Consider the following 27,020-nt stretch of genomic DNA (forward strand, 5'->3'; position numbering starts at 1 on the left):
CCATAGGATTCAGTGTTTATTACTGAGGCTCACAGAGCCAGACCAAGGCTCCCTCCCATAGGGTTCAGTGTTAATCACTGAGGCTCACAGAGCCAGACCAAGGCTCCCTCCCATAGGGTTCAGTGCTAGTCACTGAGGCTCACAGAGCCAGACCAAGGCTCCCATAGGGTGCTGTGTTATTCACTGTAACTGCCCTCCTGATTCTTAATTTCAGCTGGAGTTATCCAGGGCTGAACTCCGTAAAATAGGCACGGCTTCAAGTTTTTCTCAGGCCGTTTTTATTCAACCGATAAATCCACATGCCCTTCATCATCATCATCAGCAAGTGCACCCATCGCCATCAGCAGTACCAAGAGTATAGCGATCATCATCAGCTGCAGTAGCAGAAGCAACCGCGATCATAACTCAGCAAATAGAACAGCGGCAGTGTCATCATCATCAGCAGCAGCAGCAGCAGAAACAGTAAACATCAGCAACAACTTTATCATTAGCAGCAATAACATAACCACTATCATCACCAGCAGTAGTAGTAGCAGTATATCCATTACACTCGCAACAACACTGCCGCCACCACCACCACCATCACGGTCGATAAAGCAGGTGGTACTAATTGGTCACTTTGCACCAAGAAATCAGAAATGGGGGTTGTGTTGTGGCTCTTGTGCGGATTGGTCCCGGCCATAGAAATGTGGAATGACCACCACGGGTGATGGGCCGCCAGAGGAGACGGCTCATCTTCCCCAATGCCCACTCCATGTTGTGTTTGTGGTTTAAGATTTACGAAGTTAACTCTGTCTTGTACCCTAGTGCTAGTACCTTGCCCCGATAATCCATCCCCTCCAGGCCAGCCTCGGCAGCGTTCCGGAAAACATCGAGAAATTAATGAGCCCTGATTTTGATGATTACATGGCCAGCGAAGACCCCCGTATAGACATAACAGATTGTTGGGGCACGTGCTGTGAGCGAGTAGCAGTATCTATGCAGGGCGGCACGGCACACGATGGGGTGGATGGCGAGCACCACGCCCGGCCGCCTTTGTCTCCCTAGCGGTGATGATTTACACATCACACCAGGTACTCATTTGAGGCTGAGTCGACCTAGGGGAGGCACAGGAACCGGTTGAGATAATCGTCAATGATGTTGGTGGCCGTGATTGGGAATCGAACTCTGGGCGCCAGGTTCGTAGTGGAGCGCGCTAACAGCTACACGACAGCGCCCCACCACCATCACTATCACCACTATCACTATCATCACTATCACCACTATCACTATCACCACTATCACTACCACAATCACCACCACTATCACCACCATCACTATCACCACCACTATCATCACTATCACTACCACAATCACCACCACTATCACCACCATCACTACCACAATCACCACCACTATCACTATCATCACTACCACCACCATGAATCAGCACTGTCACCATCATCACCACCACCATCACTATCACCACTATCACTATCACCACTATTACTACCACAATCACCACCACTATCACCACCATCATCATCACTATTCGCCACCACCCTCACGACTATCACCATCACTATTCACCAGCACAAGCATCACCACCCTCACTACTATCACCATCATCACCATCATCATCACTATTCACCACCACCCTCACGACTATCACCATCATCATCACCATCATCATCACTATTCACCACCACCTTCACCACTATCACCATCATCACCATCATCACTATTCATCACCACCTTCACCACCACCACCATCATCATCACTATTCATCACCACCTTCACCACTATCACCATCATCACCATCATCATCATCACTATTCACCACCACCCTCACCACTATCACCATCATCACCATCATCATTATTCATCACCACCTTCACCACCACCATCATCATCACTATTCATCACCACCTTCACCACTATCACCATCATCATCACCATCATCATCACTATTCACCACCACCTTCACCACTATCACCATCATCACCATCATCACTATTCATCACCACCTTCACCACCACCATCATCATCACTATTCATCACCACCTTCACCACTATCACCATCACCATCATCACCATCATCATCATCACTATTCACCACCACCTTCACCACTATCACCATCATCATCACTATTCACCACCACCTTCACCACTATCACCATCATCACCATCATCACTATTCATCACCACCTTCACCACCACCATCATCATCACTATTCATCACCACCTTCACCACTATCACCATCATCACCATCATCACCATCATCATCACTATTCACCACCACCTTCACCACTATCACCATCATCACAATCATCATCACTCTTCACCACCACCTTCACCACTATCACCATCATCACCATCATCACCATCATCATCACTATTCACCACCACCTTCACCACTATCACCATCACACCGCCACGCTCACTCACCTGCCTCTCTTTGTCCTCCGTCTCCTCTCTCTCGCTCTCACTCAGCGGGGCTCCCACGCCTCTCGCTCCGCTTGGGGTTGGGTCTCAACGCCGGGGTCCGGGTGTGGCCGACCCGGTCCCCGCTACCACCGGGTGCGGGGCTCTGCCGGGGACCGGCCAGACCGGCTCGGCTCCTCGGAGAAATGTCACAGCCCCTGGGAGTGTCTGCGTGTGTGTGTCTTGTGTATGTAGTGTAGTGTGTATGTGTGTATGTAGTGTAGTGTATGTGTGTATGTGGTGTGTATGTAGTGTAGTGTGTATGTAGTGTAGTGTGTATGTAGTGTAGTGTGTATGTAGTGTAGTGTGTATGTAGTGTGTGTGTATGTAGTGTATGTGTGGGTCTCTATCGACATCTGTGTGGGTATGTAGTGTGTGTATGTATGCGGTCTGTGTGTAGTGTGTGTGTATGCCGTGTGTATGTATGTGGTGTGTGTGTAGTGTGTGTATGTATGTAGTGTGTGTACTGCTCGCGAACAGAACTTGCCACAAGTCTGTTCAGGCTATACGGGGGATCTTTTTCTTTGTGTAGTGTGTGTCTGTGGGGTATGTGTGGTGTGTGTGTGTATATGTACTGTGTGTTCAATGTGTGTACTGTGTGTGTATGTAATGTGTGTAATGTGTGTGTACGTAATGTTTGTTATGTAGTTTGTGTGTGGGGAGCGGTAGTGTAGCGGTTAGCGCTACGCTGCGCTACGAACCTGACAACCCGAGTTCGATTCCCGCTCACGGCCAACACCCGTGACGATGATCCGAACCGGTCCTGGGCCTCCCCTAGGTCGACTCAGTCTCAAATGAGTCCCTGGTGCGATTTATGAACATCGCCAATGGGGAGACAAAGGCGGCCGGGCGTGGTGCTGGCTACCCACCCCCTCGTGTGCCGTGCAGACCTTCATAGATGCTACTCGCTAACAGCTAACAGTACTTGCCCCAACAATCTGTTCAGGCTATACGGGGGATCTTTGTCTTCGTTTGTGTATGGATCTATGTGTGTGTCTGTGTCTGCGGAAAGTGACGTGTATATTAGTGTATTTGCGTGGATGTATGCGTACGTATGTCTCTACGTCCCTGTGTGTATCCACGTGTGTCAATTTACATGTTGTGTCAACATACTGTGTGTGTGGCACGGTGGGGAAACAGGTGGTGCATCTGCCAGTCAACCCACGGCACCTGCAGGGTCTGTCCCGTGACCTCCTGCACCTAGCCTGGCACAGCAGTCAACCCCCGGCACCTTGGTCTGTCCCGTGACCTCCTGCACCTAGCCTGGCACAGCAGTCAACCCACGGCACCTTGGTCTGTCCCGTGACTCCTGCACCTAGCCTGGTACAGCGGTCAACCCATGGCACCTGGGTCTGTCCCGTTGATTCCTGCACCTAGCCTGGCACAGCATTCAACCCACGGCACCTGGGTCTGTCCCGTGACCTCCTGCACCTAGCCTGGCACAGCATTCAACCCACGGCACCTCGGTCTATCCCGTGACCTCCTGCACCTAGCCTGGCACAGCATTCAACCCACGGCACCTGGGTCTGTCCCGCGACCTCCTGCACCTAGCCTGGCACAGCAGTCATCTCACGGCACCTGGGTCTGTCCCGTGACCTCCTGCACCTAGCCTGGTACAGCGGTCAACCCACGGCACCTGGGTCTGTCCCGTGACCTCGTGCACCTAGCCTGGCACAAGCGCCACATCACCTCTTGTCGTTGATGGTGTGGGTGGCTCTACTTGTGTGTTCGCCACGAACCCGGCCACGGCTGACATCATCAGTACCATCCTCACGGCTGGTATCGTATCTCCGCTGGGGCGGAAAGACAAAGGCGGTCAGGCGTGGCCCCAGGCGGCCAGACCAGTCCGATGGGTTGCGGACTGGTCTGACCGCCCCTACTCCTAAAGAGATGGAGGGATTAAGACTGAATTTTCTTTGGGCACCAACACACACACACACACCACGAAGATAAAGATCCCCCGTGTAGCCTCTCGTAGGCTGATGGGGCAAGTGCTGTTGGCGAGTAGCAAACCACTAATGCCGGAACGGTGTGGCAACCACCAAGACGCCCAGCCGCCTTTGTCTCCCCAGCGCTGATGTCTGATTACACACCGCACCAGGTGACTCATTTAAGGCTGAGTCGACCACGCGTAGGCCCAAGTCCGGTTAAGATAATCGTCACCGGCACAACGCGCTAACCGCTCCACCCCCCACCACACACAAAGGCAAAGATCCCCCGTGTAGCCTTCACAGACTGTTGGGGCAAGTGCTATTAGCGAGCACCTATGACGGCCGGAACGGCACACGAGGGGGTGGGTGGCTAGCACCACGCCCGACCGCCTTTGTCTCCCTAGTGGCGATGTTTACACACCGCACCAGGTACTCATTTGAGGCTGAGTCGACCTAGGAGAGGCCTGGGACCGGTTCAGATAATCATCACTGGTGTTGGCCGTGAGCGGGAATCGAACCCGTGTCGCCAGGTTCATAGTGCAGCGCGCTAACCGCACACACAGATACACACACTGACACATACACACAGATACACACACTGACACATACACACATACACACACTGACACATACACACATACAGATACACACACTGACACATACACACATACACACAGATACACACACTGACACATACACACAGACACACACAGATATACACACTGACACACACAGATACACACACTGACACAGACACACACACAGATACACACACTGACACATACACACAGACACAGATACACACACTGACACATACACACAGACACACAGAGATACACACACTGACACATACACACAGACACACAGAGATACACACACTGACACATACACACAAACACACAGATATACACACTGACACACACAGACACACACAGACACACACACTGACACATACACACATACACACGCACAGATACACACATATACACACACACTGATACATACACACAGATACACACACTGACACATACACACACAGACACACACAGACTCACACAGACACACACACAGATACACATACACACAGACACACACATACACACAGACACACAGATACACACACTGACACGTACACACAGTCACACGCACAGACACACAGATACACACACTGACACACGCACAGGTGCACACACCTACACGTAAATATGGCAACGCATACCACGCTGGGCTATAAGCACCAGGAATGCCCACAACACATACCCAAGTAGCCTCTGACTAACTCTTCCGGAATGCGCCAGATCTCTGGACATCTCTTACCTGTGTGGATGGGGCAACCACGACAATGGGCAGGACAATATCAATGGACCGTTTTTGTCGTTATCAAAGGATGACAAAATAAGAATAGGTTCTATTGCCAGAAAGGGTAAAACCTATTCTTATTTTTGATAGTGGTCAGACCTGGGGGGCTGTCTATAAATGACGTCACGCGATTTTGGGCGATTTTTGACCCCCCCCCACACCCCCCATCGTCACACTGCGTCACAAAAAGTCAGACCCTCCCTTCAAATATGACGTCACAAAGCTCTGCCCCCTCCCCCCCAAAAAATAAAACGTGCTTCAAATCGCTTTAAACTATTGTCATTGTAGTGCGTATTTAATGTGGCGCTGCACTCTGATGCTGTAGGAGAAAACATTTATTACAAAGTCTATTTAATTAAGTAGAACGTGTTGTCTATATTTATTTAAAGTTGCGCATTTTGATGTGACGTCACATTTCTCAACCCCCCCCCCTAGGTGCGTGACGTCATTTATGGACGGCCCCTGTACCAATACCCGCCATTTGCCACTAAGTGATGGTGACGTCACCACGGCGCCTGTGCCAGGCTAGGTGCACTTTGAGGCCACGTGAAGTGTCCAAGGCTCTCTGAGAGGAGGACGCGGGACAGACCCAGCAGGTGCCATGGGTTGACCGACTGAGATGACCTGCGGAAGAACCACCGGTGCCCCCCTACTGTGCCAGCCTGATCCGGTGTATTACACCCGGCGCTCCGCTCGTTGTTGTGAGCATCGCTCCCCTGCCCTCAGTCCTCACCCCTACCTAAGGTCTATTGCGCTCCGCCTGTACCAGCGTGGTGAAGTATGGTTATTTGAACACCGCCCCCCCCCCCATGACCCCCTTCCTGCAGTGGATAGACAATAGCTGCTGGTGATTGTCATCATTGTGTCGCGAATTCAACTGAGTCGCTGACGTACATCTTGGAGGCAACACATGTTTTATTAACACCAACACATTAACTCAAGGGGGTTACTGCCCCTTTACCAGATAACCTATGGTGGTGGACCACCAGGCTAGCTACGCTAGTTACCGGGAGTAGCTACAACGGACAGGACCCTGGCTTGGGTCCTCGTCCACGTGTTGGTGACTTCTTCTTGGACGTAGATCGTAGATCTTCAGATGACGAGAGCAACGCTGGAACCCCGGTCCCTGTGAGGACCCGGTTTAAATGCTCCCGGGTCGTGGCTGGCCCCGCCCTTGGCCACGACCACCTTCGAGAAACCTCCTGGGGTTTCTCGACCCCTCCCGTAGGATCTCACCCTGACACGTGACCACCCCCTAGCCTCCACCTGGGGCCCTGTGTAGATCTTACTGGTCACGTGACTTCCAGGGTCAACCAGAGTGCCATGGCCCAGGGTAACCTCTTCCCATGGCTGACACTCTCACTCCCTCCTGTAGGAGTCAGCTCAGCACGCCACGCGTGGTGCCACTCAGCGCTATCCCAGCGCTCACCGAGCCCCCTCTAGGGCTGGTACTACACCCACCTACGGGGTGTCCGCGATGACGATGCATCGCACGCCGTGCCTCGCTAGAGCCGGCATTACTGAGTGACATTCACGATGTCACTACACACGTGATGTCCACGATGTGAGTACATCGCACGCCGTGCCTCTCTTAGGGCCGTCACCACACAGTGACATCTTAGATGTCACTGTGTGGTGACATCTTAGATGTCACTACAATTGCAACTGCGATCATGATGACCATCACCTCATCATCACCACGGCCACCAAAAGACAAAGATCCCCCCTGTAGCCTTAATAGACTGTTGCGGCAAGTGCTGTTAGTGAGCACCACACTACACACACACTACATACATCCAACAACAACCGCCATTCGCCACTAAGTGGCGGTGACGTCACCACGACGCTTGTGCCAGGACATGTGCACCTTGAGGCCACGTGAAGTGTCGAACGCCCACTGGCAGGAGGTCACGGGACAGACTCAAGTACCATGGGTCGACTTACTAAGATGACTGCCCGATGCACCACCTGTGCCCCCTACTGTGCCAACTTTCTGTGTTTTATCCGCCTGATGCTCCGCTCATTGTTGTGAGCGTCGCTCCTCTGCCCTCCGTTATTGCTGGAGGGCGACTGCCTCCAACTGCCCAGTAGCGTCCTTGACGAGCCTCCTCCACAGAGGCCGATCTTGACACCGCTGGTACCAGTCATCGGCAAGTCCACTCAGCTCCACGTCCTCCTGTACCACATCACTCCATCTCTTCTCTAGCCCGTGTCACGCCCGTTTAGCCCCCTTGATCCGGCCGAACAAAAGCTGTTTAGGCATGCGGTGGCTGGGCATGCGAGCTACATGACCCAGCCAACGCAGCCTTGCCTCCCGGAGGAGCTCACCAATGGAAAATAACAATCCAAGGTTAACTTATATGTGAAGTAAATAGGCAACAGTGTTTGTTTAACACGTAGACTCCATAAAATATTTTTTGGCGGGTTGAATTATTTCTCCACTCTTCTGGCTGTCGCCTGATGAGGCTGGTTGTTGTTGTGGTTGTGGTTGTTGTTGTAATTACCGGTGAAACCTCACGGAACTCGAATTGTAAATGTTGTTGTGGGTTTACTCTCCAACACACAACCGGTGTGCTGAACTAATACACTGCACTATACACTACACTATACACTACACTATACACTATACTATCATTGTAAATGTTGTTGTGGGTTTACTCTCCAACACACAACCGGTGTGCTGAACTAATACACTACACTATACACTACACTATACACTACACTATACACTATACTATCATTGTAAATGTTGTTGTGGGTTTACTCTTCAACACACAACCGGTGTGCTGAACTAATACACTGCACTATACACTACACTATACACTATACTATTATTGTAAATGTTGTTGTGGGTTTACTCTCCAACACACAACCGGTGTGCTGAACCATTAACTAATTGGCCTGTTTTGTTTATGTGCCAACCCTTACTAACTGGCTGTCTGGTTGTGGGGAGTTTAACGAGACAGTAATTTTAACGCGATCTCACCCCCCCCCCCCCCCCAAAAAAAAGCCTCTGTAATGGGCAACAGCGTCTCTTTGTTGATTGCGTTATTTTACAGTGTACTTTATGTTTTTTATTTTTTTAGTTGAGACCCAGACGAGCGACTCAAAAGATACTCTCCGACACCCCTGGATGACGGGGGCAGCAGCAGCAGCAGGAGAAACCGGTTGCTGACGCCTTGATTGGATGTCACGCTGATGTCCAAAGGCAGAGCGAAGAGCAAGAGGGGGGCGGGGGGGGGGGCAGGTGGTTGGGGAACCCCAACCGGAAGCGAGCAGACACCAGGATGGTCAAGAGAGCGGGCGCAACAGAACGTGGCACTCCGTGCGCAAGCTCTGCAGACGTCTCTGCTGTTGTGGGGGGCCGTGCTGAGGATGACGACGCACGGCACCCTGGTAGCAACCAGCACCGTCTTCTCATCCCACCCACAACCAGCCGTCCGGAACTCTCTCCCGCTGCACACACGCAGCTGCGTTCAAGCATCGTCCACCTGAACAGCAGCTCGAGGCCCCCACCTGTCCAGGCCCCCACCCGTCCAGACCCCGCCTGTCCAGACCCCCACCCGTCCAGACCCCCACCCGTCCAGACCCCGCCTGTCCAGACCCCCGCCCGTCCAGACCCCCACCCGTCCAGACCCCCACCCGTCCGGACCCCCACCCGTCCAGACCCCCACCCGACCAGACCCCCCCCCCCGTCCGGGCCCCCACCCGTCCGGACCCCCACCCGTCCAGACCCCACCCGTCCAGACCCCCACCCGTCCAGACCCCCACCCGTCCGGACCCCCACCCGTCCAGGCCCCCACCCGTCCGGACCCCCACCCGTCCAGGCCCCCACCCGTCCAGACCCCGCCTGTCCAGACCCCCACCCGTCCAAACCCCGCCTGTCCAGACCCCCACCCGTCCAGGCCCCCACCCGCCCAGGCCCCCACCCGTCCAGACCCCCACCCGTCCAGGCCCCCACCCGTCCGGACCCCCACCCGTCCAGGCCCCCACCCGCCCAGGCCCCCACCCGTCCAGGCCCCCACCGGCCCAGGCCCCCACCCGTCCAGACCCCCACCCGTCCAGGCCCCCACCCGTCCGGACCCCCACCCGTCCGGGCTTGGGTTAAATGCACTCAGTCCTCGACTTATGAACACAATTCGTTCCTGGGACCCGTTCGTAAGTCGGAACACAACTATGTACTGTCTTTAAATGCCGATGAAACATGTTAAAATTCAACACAAAAGGGAAGACTTGTTAAACTCATCAGAATAAACATATTATATAAATGAAGGATAAAATAAAGTAGCATGAATAGAAAAAATCCTGAGTTTTGTATTCACTTTCCTTGAGTTTCGCTGGCTTGTTTGTCGGAAGAGGCGTCTTGCGTCTCTACAATATTGCACACACGCACGGGGAACGCGCGCACACACCAACACAAAATATTCTCCATATAGCCTTCACAGACTGGTGGGGCAAGTGCTGTTAGCGAGCAGCATCTATGAAGACCGGCACGGCACACGGCACCACGCCCCGGCCGCCTTTGTCTCCCCAGTGGCGATGTTTACACACCGCACCAGGTACTCATTTGAGGCTGAGTCCACCTTGCGGAGACCAATGACCGGTTCAGATAATCGTCACTGGTGTTGGCCGTGAGCGGGATATGAACCCGGGTCGCCAGGTTCGTAGGGCAGCGCGCTAACCGCTACACTATCGCTCCCCACACACACATACACACACCACACACACACGCACTACACACACACTCACACTACACACACACACGCACTACACACACACACCACACACACACATGCACTACACACACTCACACGCCGTACGCTCACGTGGGTCGTGTTGTATTTCCATCCAGTGCACTTGCCTCACCACAAAGGGGCTTCTGTGCGCGTGTGTGTGCACAGTTGCCACCTGGCCCTGTTTGCCCCGGGATCTCCAACTTATTGAGTGACGGCATCATGCGTTTGTGTGTGCCAGGGGCGTAAGCTCCGATTCGGGGCCCCCTTGAGAACCACCATGAGATTTGGTTTCATCATTGTTAAAGAATCTATCATATAGGTTTTTTTTGGGGGGGGGGGGGGGTTAGATCGCGTAAATATGAATGTGTCAAACTTGATTTGAAGCTTTCGTGACTGCAGTAATTACTCTTTGGTTATTGCGGTAAAGTAACGTAGAAAGAAAATTAAAAAAAATAGAGTCCGACGTTTCGATTGCAACACAAGCAGTCGTCATCAGGTAGCAGTACATTTGAGAGAGAGACAAAACACAGACACGGAGACACAGACAGACACACAAGCAGAGAGAGATACACAGACACACAGAGAGAGACACACAACATAGACACAGAGAGAGACACACAACATAGACACACAGACAGACACACAAGCAGAGAGACACAATACGGAGACACACAGACACGGAGACACACAGACACACAAGCAGAGAGAGACAACACGGAGACACACAGACACTGAGACACACAGACAGACACACAAGCAGAGAGAGACAACACAGAGACACACAGACACGGAGACACACAGACAGACACACAAGCAGAGAGAGATACACACAGAGACACAGAGAGAGACACACAACATAGACACACAGAGAGAGACACACACAACATAGACACACAGACAGACACACAAGCAGAGAGAGAGAGACAACACGGAGACACACAGAGAGAGACACACAACATAGACACACACAGAGAGAGAGACACACAACATAGACACACAGAGAGAGACAACACGGATACACACAGAGAGGGACACAACACGGAGACACACAGAGAGAGACAACACAGAGACACAGAGAGAGAGACACACAACATAGACACACAGAGACACACAGAGAGAGACAACACAGAGACACACCGAGAGAGACACACAACATAGACACAGAGAGAGAGACAACACGGAGACACAGAGAGAGAGACACACAACATAGACACACACAGATAGAGAGACACACAACATAGACACACAGAGAGACAACACGGAGACACACAGAGAGAGACACACAACATAGACACACAGAGACAACATAGAGACACACAGAGAGAGACAACACAGGGACACACAGAGAGAGACACACAACATAGACACACAGAGACCCAATGCCTCTCTGTCGAGGTCTTAAATAGAGATCGAGAGGGGGTTGGACAGAGAGAGAGAGAGGTGGGTGTCTGCTGGGGCAGCTGCTGGAGCAGAGAAATTAGCATGTCAATGAATCCACCCCGAAACGACCGAGGGAAAGAAGAAGATCGAATGGCCCTATGAGCGCCTGGTAAATTTTAGAGAGAGAAATAGTTTGAGAAAACTAAATTTAGCAAATATTTTGTAAATGTAATGTAATGCAACACAGAGAGTCGGCTAACACACAGTTAACGCATAGCCTGGTTGATTACGATCTCCAAAGATTGTCTCTCTCTGCTTGTGTGTCTGTGTCTCCGTGTCTGTGTTTTGTGTCTCTCTCTCAAATGTAGTTCTACCTGATGACGGTTGCTTGTGCTGCAATCGAAACGTCGTACTCTATTATTTAATGCATTTTCTTTCTACGTCACTTTACCGAAAGAACCAAAGAGTATAAATGTGTCGTTCAACCCGCCACCACCCGACAGGCAATTGGTAAGGTTTGTCACGTAAACAGAACGTGCCAATTCGTTGCTAGTGTTGTATAGTAGAACCACGCGTTTATGAAACACTTACATTCAGCACTGAAGCTCACACCAGGGGTAAGTGCTCTCTATTCTTGGTCCTTATCCTGGACCCCCGAACACTATGTCGTCCTACTCTCGGCAATCCCTTGGGCTCTCTCACTCGGTCCGGGGGCTCATCCAACACCGCCCGGCAATGGGGAGAGAAGAGGCCCACTCTCTCTCAGCCGATCCTCACTGAATACTTGGAGCGCCGCTCTCGGCTATCCCCTTGGCTGTTCCACTCGTCTGCCCTGGACGGGGGTTCAGCCAACACCGTCCGGCGACGAGCGGGAGAGACCTCCTGCAGCCGATCCTTACTCCGGGCTCCCACAACGACCACGCTCTCATATTCTCGGTTCTTTCGGTAAAGTCACCACGTAGAAGGGAAACAATAAAATAATAAAAATATAAAACAATACAATGCTCACGACGTTTCGACTGCAACACCAGCAATCATCATCAGGTGTGAAAACCACAGCAAGAAAATTTGAAATTTGAAATTAATGTGTATTATTTAATAATACGCATCCAGGCTGCACTATGCCTGTAGCTGTCAGAGCGATTAAAGTTATTTTTGTCCCTCTCAATTTCAATGGATTCTCTAATTAGTCTTTGCCAGTAATAATTAGATTTACACAACACTGCAACATTATCAAAATCAATTGAGTGTCCTTGTTGACAAGCATGTTCTGCCACTGCCGACAGTTGTGTTTGAGATAATTTAATATTTCTCTGATGTTCTTTTAGTCTTACGCTGATGTTACGTCCCATCTGTCCAATATTATTAAATAATACACATTACATTTTGATGTAAAGATTTCGTGACTGCAGTAATTCATGTTCTTGGCTCTTTCGGTGGAGTCGCGTTGGGGGGAAGCAATAGAATAATAAAATGTATATGTTTGTTGTTTTGTTGTTTCCCTTCGGCGTGGCTTTGCCTAGGGAGCTAAGAATATGAATGCACATTACAATTCCTTATAGGGGAAACACATACTAATTAACGGATTACTAACATAGCATATAATCACTAACACACATTACAACTAATTACTAATCTACAACTCATTACTAATCATAACCATTGACTGATTACTAATCGATTATATAATTACAATACCCCCCCCCCTCCGCCTCTAATCACTTCACCTGACATGAGTTAAGTGATGACGTCACCCTGCTGCTCTATATAAAACCGGGAGCAAGCGAGGGCTTTACCATTCTGGCGAATTGCCCGATGATGCTGGATGTATTTAACAGCGAAACGTCGTACTCAAACTGTAAATGTTGTGGATTCACTCTTCAACACACTGGTGGGCTAAAGTAGTGAATTATTTGTCTTTTGTCAACGTGACACTTTTTTTTTGCTGATTGGCCGTGTCGGGTGGTGGAGGGTTACGACACTTTTATAAATGACCCGATCTAACCCAAAAACCTTTATTATGAATATGGTGACCTGTATAGACATGCATTTAAACAATGTATTACTTGATGATTCAATTCTAAACAGCACTTAGGCCTGTAGTAAAAATTTATTTTATTTCTCTCAATTTCGATAAATTATCTAATTAGTCTCGGCCAGTCGTAACTAGTTTTGCACAACTTCAATATGATCAAAATCAAATGAGGGTCCTTATTGGCACGCGTGTTCTGCAACTGGCGACAGTTTACCTGACAAGCCTTACTAATTGGCTGTGTCGGGTGGTGGCGGGCTTAACTACACATTCACATTTACGCGATCTAACCCAATAAAAAAACCTATATTATGGATGCTATTGTTCGACATGTTAAATTGTTAAAGAACAAAAAACATTTAAAACTCGGCTTAAATTCATCTTACGAAAATGCTTTCATATACAACTCCGTTTCTGGGATGTATATATTCCATGAGATACTCGTCAGTGATATTGCAAAGAGGTATTTTGCGAAGACGGAACACTACAACAGCTTTAAATGTTCGAGACTTTGAACGTAACGAGGTGATTAGGCAGGAGGAGCCACGACCAAGCATAGCCGATGTGCGACCGTGTGACACAAAATCAAATATTGGCGCCCCGCCGGACCGATTGCCGCATCTCCTGAGCTGATAATGTAGTTTTAGCAGCTAAACTGGTACCCTAACCATAACTCTAACACTAACTTGACCTTAAGTCGGACCCTGACCCTAACTTTACCTTAAGCATGACTAGTAATAACCCAAACTTAACCTTAAGTCTGACCCTAACTCTAACGACCTGGCCACATGGCCGACCGGCTCTGAAACAATTCCTCAACCACATCAATTTTATTATTTTATTGTTTCCCTTCAACGTGACTTTACCGAAAGAACCAAGAATACACATCAATTCCATCGACCCAGCAATCAAATTCACCATAGAGGTAGAAAAGGATGGCATGCTACCTTTCTTGGATGTCCTAATCAAAAAGAGACCAGATGGCTCATTGAGCCACTCTGTCTGCAGGAAAGTAACCCATACTGACGCCTACCTAAAACCTGATTCCCACCACCATCCATCTCAGAAGAATTCCCTCATCACAACGCTACACCATAGAGCTCAACGTATCTCCGACTATGAACACCTGACCAGTGAACTCAACACGTACACCAGGCTCTCAAGGCGAATGGATATTCTGACTACACAATCCGCAAAGCCATCACCCCAACCGTGAGGAAGGAGCCATCTGAGGATCCAATCAAAACCATCACCTTGCCTTACGTAGCAGGGATAGCCAAAAATATTTCCAAAATCTTGAACAAACACAAGATCCAGGATCTTATTCAAGACAGTGCATAAAATTCGTGATCTGATGCCATCTGTGAAGGACAAGATCCCTGACATGCAATACCCCAGCGTCTACAAACTAAGCTGTATCTGCGGCAGCAGTGACATTGGGGAAACTAAACGACATGTCTCGGACCGTGTTCGTGAACATAAGGCAGATCTGAAACACCACAAGACCAATACTTCTGCCGTGGCTGACCATTACTTTAATGCGGCTGGCTCACATTAAATTGATTTATCTAAGACGAAGGTACTTAGCAAGCCGGCTGGCTATCAACAAAGATTGGTTCACGAAGCTATCCATATATGCAGACAAGGACAATTTCAACCGACACGACGGTTTTAAATCAGCAATCATTGGAAAGATATCATCAACCACTTTGGGTCATGACTTGATTTGTGTTTTCTTGTCAACCTCGACCGTCAGCAGTGTGGATGTGTGTAGCAAGGTGCAATGCCCCCCCCCTCCATCTCTACCCCCCTCTCTCCCCCTATCTCGACCCCCTTCCTGCCCCCATTGTCTACTCCTACATTGTCACTGGCTGACTCACAACTCTCATCTCTACCCCTCCCAGCTCCCCCATTGTCTACTCCTACATTGTCACTGTCTGACTCACAGCTCATCTCTCCCCTGCTCCCAGCTCCCCCATTGTCTACTCTACATTGTCACTGGCTGACTCACAACTCTCATCTCTCCCCCTCCCAGCTCCCCCATTGTCTACTCCTACATTGTCACTGTCTGACTCACAGCTCATCTCTCCCCTGCTCCCAGCTCCCCCATTGTCTACTCCTACATTGTCACTGTCTGACTCATGCCACTCATCTCTTCCCCTCCCAGCTCCCCCATTGTCTACTCTACATTGTCACTGGCTGACTCACAACTCTCATCTCTCCCCCGCCCAGCTCCCCCATTGTCTACTCCTACATTGTCACTGTCTGACTCATGCCACTCATCCTTCCCCCTCCCAGCTCCCCCATTGTCTACTCCTACATTGTCACTGTCTGACTCATGCCACTCATCTCTCGTGCTCCCAGCTCCCCCATTGTCTACTCTACATTGTCACTGGCTGACTCACAGCTCATCTCTCCCCCTCCCAGCTCCCCCATTGTCTACTCTACATTGTCACTGTCTGACTCATGCCACTCATCTCCCCTGCTCCGAGCTACCCCATTGTCTACTCTACATTGTCACTGGCTGACTCATGCCACTCATCCTTCCCCCTCCCAGCTCCCCCATTGTCTACTCCTACATTGTCGCTGTCTGACTCATGCCACTCATCTCCCCTGCTCCCAGCTACCCCATTGTCTACTCCTACATTGTCACTGGCTGACTCATGCCACTCATCCTTCCCCCTCCCAGCTCCCCCATTGTCTACTCCTACATTGTCACTGGCTGACTCATGCCACTCATCCTTCCCCCTCCCAGCTCCCCCATTGTCTACTCCTACATTGTCACTGTCTGACTCACGCCTCTCATCCTTCCCCCTCCTAGCTCCCCCATTGTCTACTCCTACATTGTCACTGTCTGACTCATGCCACTCATCTCTCCCCCTCCCAGCTCCCCCATTGTCTACTCTACATTGTCACTGGCTGACTCACAACTCTCATCTCTCCCTTGCTCCCAGCTACCCCATTGTCTACTCTACATTGTCACTGTCTGACTCATGCCACTCATCTCTCCTGCTCCCAGCTCCCCCATTGTCTACTCTACATTGTCACTGGCTGACTCACAACTCTCATCCTTCCCCCTCCCAGCTCCCCCATTGTCTACTCTACATTGTCACTGTCTGACTCATGCCACTCATCTCTCCCCCACCCAGCTCCCCCATTGTCTACTCTACATTGTCACTGGCTGACTCACAACTCTCATCTCTCCCTTGCTCCCAGCTACCCCATTGTCTACTCTACATTGTCACTGTCTGACTCATGCCACTCATCTCTCCTGCTCCCAGCTCCCCCATTGTCTACTCTACATTGTCACTGGCTGACTCACAACTCTCATCTCTCCCTTGCTCCCAGCTACCCCATTGTCTACTCTACATTGTCACTGTCTGACTCACGCCTCTTATCCTTCCCCCTCCTAGCTCCCCCATTGTCTGCTCCTACATTGTCACTGTCTGACTCACAGCTCATCTCTCCCCTGCTCCCAGCTCCCCCATTGTCTACTCCTACATTGTCACTGTCTGACTCATGCCACTCATCTCTTCCCCTCCCAGCTACCCCATTGTCTACTCTACATTGTCACTGGCTGACTCACAACTCTCATCTCCCCTGCTCCTAGCTCCCCCATTGTCTACTCTACATTGTCACTGGCTGACTCACAACGCTTACCTCTCCCCCTCCCAGCTCCCCCATTGTCTACTCCTACATTGTCACTGTCTGACTCATGCCACTCATCTCCCCTGCTCCCAGCTACCCCATTGTCTACTCTACATTGTCACTGGCTGACTCATGCCACTCATCCTTCCCCCTCCCAGCTCCCCCATTGTCTACTCCTACATTGTCACTGTCTGACTCATGCCACTCATCTCTCCTGCTCCCAGCTACCCAATTGTTTACTCCTACATTGTCACTGTCTGACTCATGCCACTCATCTCCCCTGCTCCCAGCTACCCCATTGTCTACTTCTACATTGTCACTGGCTGACTCATGCCACTCATCCTTCCCCCTCCCAGCTCCCCCATTGTCTACTCCTACATTATCACTGTCTGACTCATGCCACTCACCTCTCCTGCTCCCAGCTACCCCATTGTCTACTCTACACTGTCACTGGCTGACTCATGCTACTCATCTCTACCCCTCCCAGCTCTCGTCCCCCGCCCCACTCACTTTGGAAGGCCGTATAAGGAGTGTGGATTTGTGAACACACTTTGTAAACAGTACATAAAATAGTACGCGTTTTCAATGCGCCGTTCATATTGTATCAATCATTAATACCAATGTTACTCCACATTGGTACGAGCGTTGGGGACTATAGCTTAACCGCAAAAAACAACCTATCTGCACAGATGCATACGGACAAGAGAAGTGTTATCAAACAGGATGAATTAACGGTGCAATGCATCTCATCTGTTAAATATCTGCAGGTAATATGATTGTCATCGATCGATCCTGGCTGCAGAAATTGGTATGTCACAAATAATAATGAAGATAAGAGTGCAGTTTCACTGTATCATGCATACCGTGGTGACAAATCAAGGACTTAAGTCGTGTCGGCAGTTTGGAGCAGCTTTGGATGAGACTTATGCTCCTGCCCATGCCCGAACATGGAGTGAATTCGCTTGTTCAGCTCTTGTGCGCATTCGTCCTCGCCACTGTACTTGAACTCGACGTGACAACAGAATGATCAGCGCCAGGTGGGTCACGGCGTTTGTGTGCGCGGTGGGAAGGAGTCGCCAAAATTAATTAATTATGGTTCAATGAGCCACTCTGTCTACAGGAAAGCTACCCATACGGATGCTCATCTGAAACCGGATTCCCACCACCATCCATCACAGAAGAATTATATCATCAAGACTCTGTACCATAGAGCCCAATGCATGTCCGACCAGGAACACATAGGCAGTGAACTCAAGCACGTACACCAAGCTCTTAAGGCTAATGGTTACTCCGACTATACAAACCTGAAAAGAACAGAGGTTCTTTGTAAGCCATCTGGCTACCATGAGAGATTCGTTCACGAGGCTATCCACATATACAAACACAGAAACAATTTCAACCGAGGAGATGGATTCTGGCTTAGCAATCATTGGAAAGATTTGATAAACCATTTCAGGTCTTAATTGATTGTTCAGTGGCTTTCAGACAGCATACATTAATTTTTCATCTCCCCCCTCCTCTTTTCAGAACATAGATGGACTCGTCCTTCTAAATAAACTGCCAAATCGCTGCGCGTGGCGCTGACGTTTTTATAAATAAATACACCCTTTACAAATAAATAAATTAATGCAAACCGACACACCTGATGACGACCGTTTGTGTTATGATCGAAACGTCGTGAGAATTTGTATTGTTTTATATATATTTTATTATTTTGTTGTTTCCCTTCAACGTGACTTTACCGAAAGAGCTAAGAATATGAATATATTAATTTCGTTTATTCGGGATCCCTCCATAAAGTTATATAACTTTTGACAGACTGTTGGGGCAAGAGCTGTAAGTGCGAAACGTTGTCTGTCTCTCCAGGAGCTTTGTTTACACAACACAGCAGATACTCATTTGAGGCTGAGTCGACCTTGGGGAGTCCAATGACCGGTTCAGATCATCGTCACTGGTGTCGACCGTGAACGGGAATCGCAGCGCGCTAACCACCACACTACCGCTCCCCACACTATCACCACCAATGCCCACCATTCGCCACTAAGTGGCAGTTACGTCACCACGGCGCACTTTGAGGCCACGTGCACATTGAGGCCACGTGAAGTGTCGAAGGCCTCGCTGACAGGGAAGGTCACAGGGCAGGCACAGCTACCATGGGTTACCTGATTGAGATGACTGTGTCAACTAGGCACCATCACCAGCACTATCACCACCACTATCACCATCACCACCACTATCACCATCACCACCACTATCACCACCACTATCACCACCACTATCACCACCATTATCACCACCACTATCACTATCACCACCACCACCACTATCACCACCACTATCACCACCATTATCACCACCACTATCACCACCACTATCACTATCACCACCACTATCACCACCACTATCACCACCACCATCACCACCACAACCACCACCACTACCACCACTACCACCACCACTATCACCAGCACTATCACCAGCACTATCACTATCACCACCATTATCACCACCACTATCACCACCACTATTACTATCACCACCACTATCACCAGCACTATCACCACCACCACCACCACTATCACCACCACAACCACCACCACCACCACTACCACCACTATCACTATCACCACCACTATCACTATCACCACCACTATCACCAGCACGATCACCACCACCACTATCACCACCATTATCACCACCACTATCACCACCACTATCACCACTATCACCACCACTATCACCACCACAACCACCACCGCTACCACCACCACCACTATCACCACCACTATCACCACCACTACCACCACCACCAACCACTATCACCACCACTATCACCACCACCAACCACTATCACCACCACTATCACCACCAGCTCCACCACCAGTTTGTCGGCACGGCGAGTTTCACTGAGGGCGGTGACTTCGAAGCTTCTGAGTCCAGCTGACTGCGAATGCTGTCCCGCGCTCAGGACGGTCAGAGTCGGGGTTGTCTGTTCACGTTCCCACATTTCAGGAACCGAATTTCAGTGAATAATCTGGCCGTGGTGATGCTTCGCTTGTGATGACATCCAGCCCTATCAGACAAATCGCCTTGTGGGGTTACTCTCCCACACACAAGCGGTGGTGCTGAGCTAGTAACTAATTGGTCACGTGTTTGTTTGCGTGACAAAGCTTTACTTATTGGCTGTGTCGGGTGGTGGTAGCGGGTTTAACGACGCAATTGTGTTTACGCGATCTAACTTTAAACAAAAAAAGCCTCAATTTTGGGTATTTGTCGCGAAAGCCTACGTGTTCAACTGTGCATCGCTATGCGTCTCTGTATGTTCATGAGTCTCTGGGTGTCGCTACGGGTTTACTGTCCGATCCTGTCGCTTGAGCCGCATGCACACAATCCAGGAACTTGTTGTTCATGCATCTCTACGAGTCCCCACGCATATCGACGATTCTGTGTTGCAATTCATTGCCGAGACGAAGGGAAACCCATATCGCGATAATCGTCATATCTTCACTGTCCATATCGTACGGTCCCGCAGAAAATATCGCGATATTTTACTGCATGGCGTCTCTCATGTTGACCGGGAGGTGGCGTACACGGGTCACGAATCTTGAGTGCCCGCGTGTGTACATGTGTCTGTGTGTGTATGTGTGTGTGTCTGTGTGTGTCTGTGTGTGTATGTATGTGTCTATGTGTGTATGTGTGTGTGTCTGTGTGTGTGTGTATGTGTGTGAATGTGTGTGCATGTGTGTGTGTGTCTGTGTGTGTCTGTGTGTGTATGTGTGTGTCTGTGTGTGTATGTGTGTACATGTGTCTGTGTGTGTATGTGTGTGTCTGTGTGTGTCTGTGTGTGTATGTATGTGTCTGTGTGTGTATGTGTGTGTGTGTGTCTGTGTGCGTATGTGTGTTAATGTGTGTGCATGTGTGTGTGTCTGTGTGTGTCTGTGTGTGTATCTGTGTACATGTGTCTGTGTGTGTATGTGTGTGTCTGTGTGTGTATGTGTGTGCATGTGTCTGTGTGTGTATGTGTGTGCATGTGTCTGTGTGTATGTATCTGTGTGTGTATGTGTGTGTATGTGTGTCTCTGGGTGTGTCTGTGTCTGCGTGTGTCTGTGTGTGTCTGTGTGTGTGTGTGGCCTTCATAGGTGCTCGCTAACAGCACTTGCCCCTACAGTCTGTTAAGGCTATATGGGGGAACTTTGTATTTGTATGTGTGTATGTGTCTGCGCGTGTATGTGTCTGTGTGTGTATGTGTGTGTATTTCTCTGTGTGTATGTGTCTGTGTGTATGTGTCTGTGTGTATCTGTCTGTGTATGTATGTGTGTATGTGTCTGTGTATGTGTCTGTGTGTGTATGTGTGTGTATGTGTCTGTGTATGTATGTGTCTGTGTGTATGTGTCTGTGTGTATGTGTCTATGTACGTGTCTGTGTGTATGTGTCTGTGTGTGTATATGTGTATGTGTCTGCGTGTGTATGTGTCTGTATGTGTATGTGTGTGTATGTGCCTGTGTGTGTATGTGTCTGTGTGTGTATGTGTGTGTATGTGTCTGTGTGTGAATGTGTCTGTGTGTGTATGTGTCTGTGTATGTGTCTGTGTTTACATGTGTCTGTGTGTGTACGTGTCTGTGTGTATGTGTGTGTATGTCTGTGTGTGCATGTGTGTGTATGTGTGTGTATGTGTGTGTATGTGTCTGTATGTGTCTGTGTGTGTATGTGTGTATGTGTCTGTGTTTACATATATCTATGTGTATGTATGTGTCTGTGTGTGTATGTATGTGTGTGTATGTGTCTGTATGTGTATATGTGTGTATATGTGTCTGTGTGTATGTGTCTGTGTGTGTATGTGTCTGTCCAGAAACAACGAAAAGCCACTACGGGTGGCCACGTGGAATGTTCGAACGCTCACTGCAGAGGAGAGGCTGCCACTCCTCTGTCGGGAGCTGGACCGGTACCGCCTGGATCTATGCGGCATTCAGGAGGTCCGGTGGACCGGCTCTGGCTCCTGCCACCATGAGGGGTGGACAGTCCTCTACTCGGGGCAGCAGACTGCCAAACAACAGGGTGTGGGTCTTCTTTTGAACAAAAGAATGAAGGGGGCGTGGGAGCGTGGCGGTGAGGTGTGGGAAGCTGTAAGCCCCAGGCTACTTTGGGCTCGCCTTCCCATCAACCGGAGGCGAGGAATGGTGGTCGTGGTTACTTATGCCCCCACCGAAGATGAACATCCGCGGAGGGATGCAGGCAAAGCCGATGAGTCAGATGCCTTCTATGACCTCCTGTCACAGGTGCTGGCTAAAGTGGCCCCTCGGGATAGAGTCATCATGTTGGGTGACTTCAATGCCCGAGTTGGTCATGATACTGGCACCTGGTCTGGAGTGATTGGAGGGCATGGGCCAGATCAGCTCAATAACAACGGTAGGAGGCTGCTAGATTTTTGTGCAGCCCATGGGCTTGTAATTACCAACACGCTGTTCCGGCATCGGCGCATCCACACAACATCATGGATGCATGCCGGGTCCAAGCAAGAACATCTGCTGGACTACATAGTGACGGACCAGCGAATGCGAGCCCATGTCCTTGACACCAGGACCTACCGTGGAGCTGATCTGCCCTCTGACCATCGACTAGTCATCTGTAAGATGCGCCTGCCATTCTTCCACTCCGGTGGTGGGTGTACACCCAGGACCCCATTCCAACCTAAAGTGGCCTGGTCTCAGTTATCTGATGAAAGTTGCAAGCGAGAATTTCATCATCGCTTGCGGCTGGGATTGGCATCGTCCCCGACTCCTCCTGATGTCGAGGGTAAATGGGCGAGGTTTAGGACTGTGACTCATGCAGCTGCAATGGCTGCTTTGGGTACGCGGTCCAGACCTCCCCAGACACCCTGGATGACAGAGGAGTTGTTCAGGATGGTTGAGAAAAAGCGACAGGCCCACTGTCATCGGCTACAGAATCCCACGTCAGAGAATGAGGAGGCTTACCGCAGCCTTCGCTCGGAGGTTCGGAGAGCCGTGAGGCGCTGCAAGGATGGGTGGTGGTCGCGGGTTGCTGAGGAGATGGAGTCTGCCTCAGTGGCCCGTGATCACAAATCGCTATTTAACTCCATCAAAAAAGTAACCTGCAGCGCCACACCTATTACCATCATTAAGGGAAAAAACGGTGATCCAATTTCCAAACCCCAGGAACAGGTTCGCAGATTTGCTGAGCATTTCTGTGAGGTCCTGGGGGAGGGAAAATCCCTCAGCCAGGAAAACATCGTGGCACAAAGTGAGGATGACCCTGCTGAGGCTGCGGTGCCTCAAATATTGGATGAAGTCACCCCCTGTGAGTGGCTGGCTGAGGTGCCATCTGCTGAGGAAGTATTGAAGGCGATCCGGAGTCTGAGACCAGGAAAGGCAGCGGGCAGAGATGATCTCCCAAGCGAAATGCTGAGGGAGGGTGGCGTTTGTGCACAGACTGCCCTATATGACATCATAACAACAGTCTGGACCACTGGACGGGTTCTGCAGGATTGGAAGGATGCCCTGGTGGTCCCCCTTTTTAAGAAGGGGGACCGCACAGACTGTAACAACTACAGGGGCATCTCACTCCTCAGTGTGCCGGGAAAGGTCCTGGCAAGGATTATTCAGCATCGCCTTGCCAGGCACGCTGAGGAGAGGCTTGCGGAGCCCCAATGCGGTTTCAGGAAAGGGCGGTCCTGCACAGATGCCATATTTTCTGTCCGTCTGCTACAGCAGAGGTGTAGGGAATTCCAACAAGACCTACATCTCTGCTTTATTGACCTGGTCAAGGCCTATGATACCATCAGTAGGCCTGGGCTCTGGGTCGTTCTTCGTGCTTTTGGAGTACCTGACCCTCTGCTCACGATCATTAAGGACCTTCATGATGGTGAGCGGGCCCGGGTAAAACTACGTGGCCGGGAGTCAGAGCCATTCCCTGTACACCTTGGGGTGCGACAGGGATGTCCTCTGGATCCCACATTATTTAACATCTATTTTGACCACGTAGTTCGTGAAGCCTTCAATAGCTGTACCGGGGGAATCTCCATATGGTACAGATATAATGGGAGGCTAATCGATGCCCGGGTGCGGTCAAGGGATGGCTCCCTATTGCTCAACCACGTTATGTATGCTGATGACTTGGTAATAGCTGCTCAGTCAGAGGAGGAGTTGGAGACGCTGCTGCTGAGACTGGAGCGTGCCACTAAGAGGTGGGGCCTTACCATCAGCCCCACCAAAACTAAGCACCTGCCTGGGTATTTTGTACCATCGGACACTCCACCCCCACAACTCCCAATCGGTGATGGGGCAGTTGTGGAGAGAGTGGAGAGTTTCCCATACCTGGGCAGTGTGCTTATGACTGGCTCCAGTTTAACAGCAGAGGTCTCACTCCGAATCAGTCGAGCGGCAATATCTTTTCATCGGTTGCGTAACGCTGTGTGGAAGCTACCTGGTCTGTCGCTCCGCACTAAGCTTCAGGTCTTCTCGGCCACGGTCATTCCCTCCCTTCTCTACGCTTGCGAAACGTGGACCCCCCTAATGGAACATCTTCGCCGGTTAGAAACATTTAGGCTGACCTGCCTACGATCCATCCTGGGTTTAACCAGACTGGATTGTGTGAGGAGCTCACAAATCCTTGAAAGATCTGGGCAGGGTCCCATCGGTGAGCTCCTCCGGCAGGCAAGGCTGCGATGGCTGGGTCATGTAGCCCGCATGCCCAGCCACCGCATGCCGAAACAGCTTTTGTTTGGCCGGATTGAGGGGGCTAAGCGGGCGCGGCACGGGCTAGAGAAGAGATGGAGTGATGTGGTACAGGAGGACGTGGAGCTGAGTGGACTTGCCGATGACTGGTACCAGCGGTGTCAAGATCGGCCTCTGTGGAGGAGGCTCGTGAAGGATGCTACTGGGCAGTTGGAGGCAGTCGCCCTCCAACAACAACGGAGGGCGGAGGAGCGACGCTCACAACAGCGAGCGGAGCGCCGGGTGGCTAAAGCACAGCAGGTTGGCACAGTAGGGGGCACAGGTGGTGCATCAGCCAGTCATCTCAGTCAGTCGACCCGTGGCACCTGGGTCTGCCCCGTGACCTCCTGCCAGCGGGCGTTCGACACTTCACGTGGCCTCAGGGTGCACATAGCCTGGCACAAGCGTCGTGGTGACGTCACCGCCACTTAGTGGCGAATGGCGGTTGTTGTTGTTGTTATGTGTCTGTGTTTACATGTGTCTGTGTGTATGTGTGTATATGTGTATGTGTGTGTATGTGTCTGTGTGTGGACAGTCCTCTACTCGGGGCAGCAGACTGCTAAACAACAGGGTGTGGGTCTTCTTTTGAACAAAAGAATGAAGGGGGCGTGGGAGCGTGGCGGTGAGGTGTGGGAAGCTGTAAGCCCCAGGCTACTTTGGGCTTGCCTTCCCATCAACCGGAGGCGAGGAATGGTGGTCGTGGTTACTTATGCCCCCACCGAAGATGAACATCCGTGGAGGGATGCAGGCAAAGCCGATGAGTCAGATGCCTTCTATGACCTCCTGTCACAGGTGCTGGCTAAAGTGGCCCCTCGGGATAGAGTCATCATGTTGGGTGACTTCAATGCCCGAGTTGGTCATGATACTGGCACCTGGTTTGGAGTGATTGGAGGGCATGGGCCAGATCAGCTCAATAACAACGGTAGGAGGCTGCTAGATTTGTGTGCAGCCCATGGGCTTGTAAGTACCAACACGCTGTTCCGGCATCGGCGCATCCACACAACATCATGGATGCATGCCGGGTCCAAGCAAGAACATCTGCTGGACTACATAGTGACGGACCAACGAATGCGAGCCCATGTCCTTGACACCAGGACCTACCGTGGAGCTGATCTGCCCTCTGACCATCTACTAGTCATCTGTAAGATGCGCCTGCCATTCTTCCACTCCGGTGGTGGGTGTACACCCAGGACCCCATTCCAACATGAAGTGGCCTGGTCTCAGTTATCTGATGAAAGTTGCAAGCGAGAATTTCATCATCGCTTGCGGCTGGGATTGGCATCGTCCCCGACTCCTCCTGATGTCGAGGGTAAATGGGCGAGGTTTAGGACTGTGACTCATGCAGCTGCAATGGCTGCTTTGGGTACGCGGTCCAGACCTCCCCAGAGACCCTGGCTGACAGAGGAGGTGTTCAGGATGGTTGAGAAAAAGCGACAGGCCCACTGTCATCGGCTACAGAATCCCACGTCAGAGAATGAGGAGGCTTACCGCAGCCTTCGCTCGGAGGTTCGGAGAGCCGTGAGGCGCTGCAAGGATGGGTGGTGGTCGCGGGTTGCTGAGGAGATGGAGTCTGCCTCAGTGGCCCGTGATCACAAATCTCTATTTAACTCCATCAAAAAAGTAACCTGCAGCGCCACACCTATTACCATCATTAGGGGAAAAAACGGTGATCCAATCTCCGACCCCCAGGAACAGGTTCGCAGATTTGCTGAGCATTTCTGTGAGGTCCTGGGGGAGGG

At 50.7% G+C, this 27,020-nt stretch overlaps 1 protein-coding gene and 1 long non-coding RNA gene across 2 annotated transcripts in view; one reads left to right on the plus strand and one right to left on the minus strand.

Annotated features, from left to right (window-relative positions):
• LOC116957859 (calpain-5-like) overlaps window positions 1–3,070 on the minus strand; it is a 34,557-nt gene extending 31,487 nt beyond the window's left edge. Inside the window, exon 1 of the mRNA XM_032980284.2 lies at window positions 2,430–3,070. The gene's annotated coding sequence lies outside the window, so the exon portion shown is untranslated. The remainder of the gene's footprint in view (window positions 1–2,429) is intronic.
• The window catches only part of LOC142906430 (uncharacterized), a 114,288-nt gene that overhangs the window by 3,363 nt on the left and 83,905 nt on the right, over window positions 1–27,020 (plus strand). The window lies entirely within an intron of this gene.

Source organism: Petromyzon marinus, chromosome 64 (assembly GCF_048934315.1).
Source record: "Petromyzon marinus isolate PM22_M1 ecotype Great Lakes invasive population chromosome 64, UKy_Petmar_22M1.pri1.0, whole genome shotgun sequence".
In the NCBI taxonomy this organism is placed as follows: domain Eukaryota; kingdom Metazoa; phylum Chordata; class Hyperoartia; order Petromyzontiformes; family Petromyzontidae; genus Petromyzon; species Petromyzon marinus.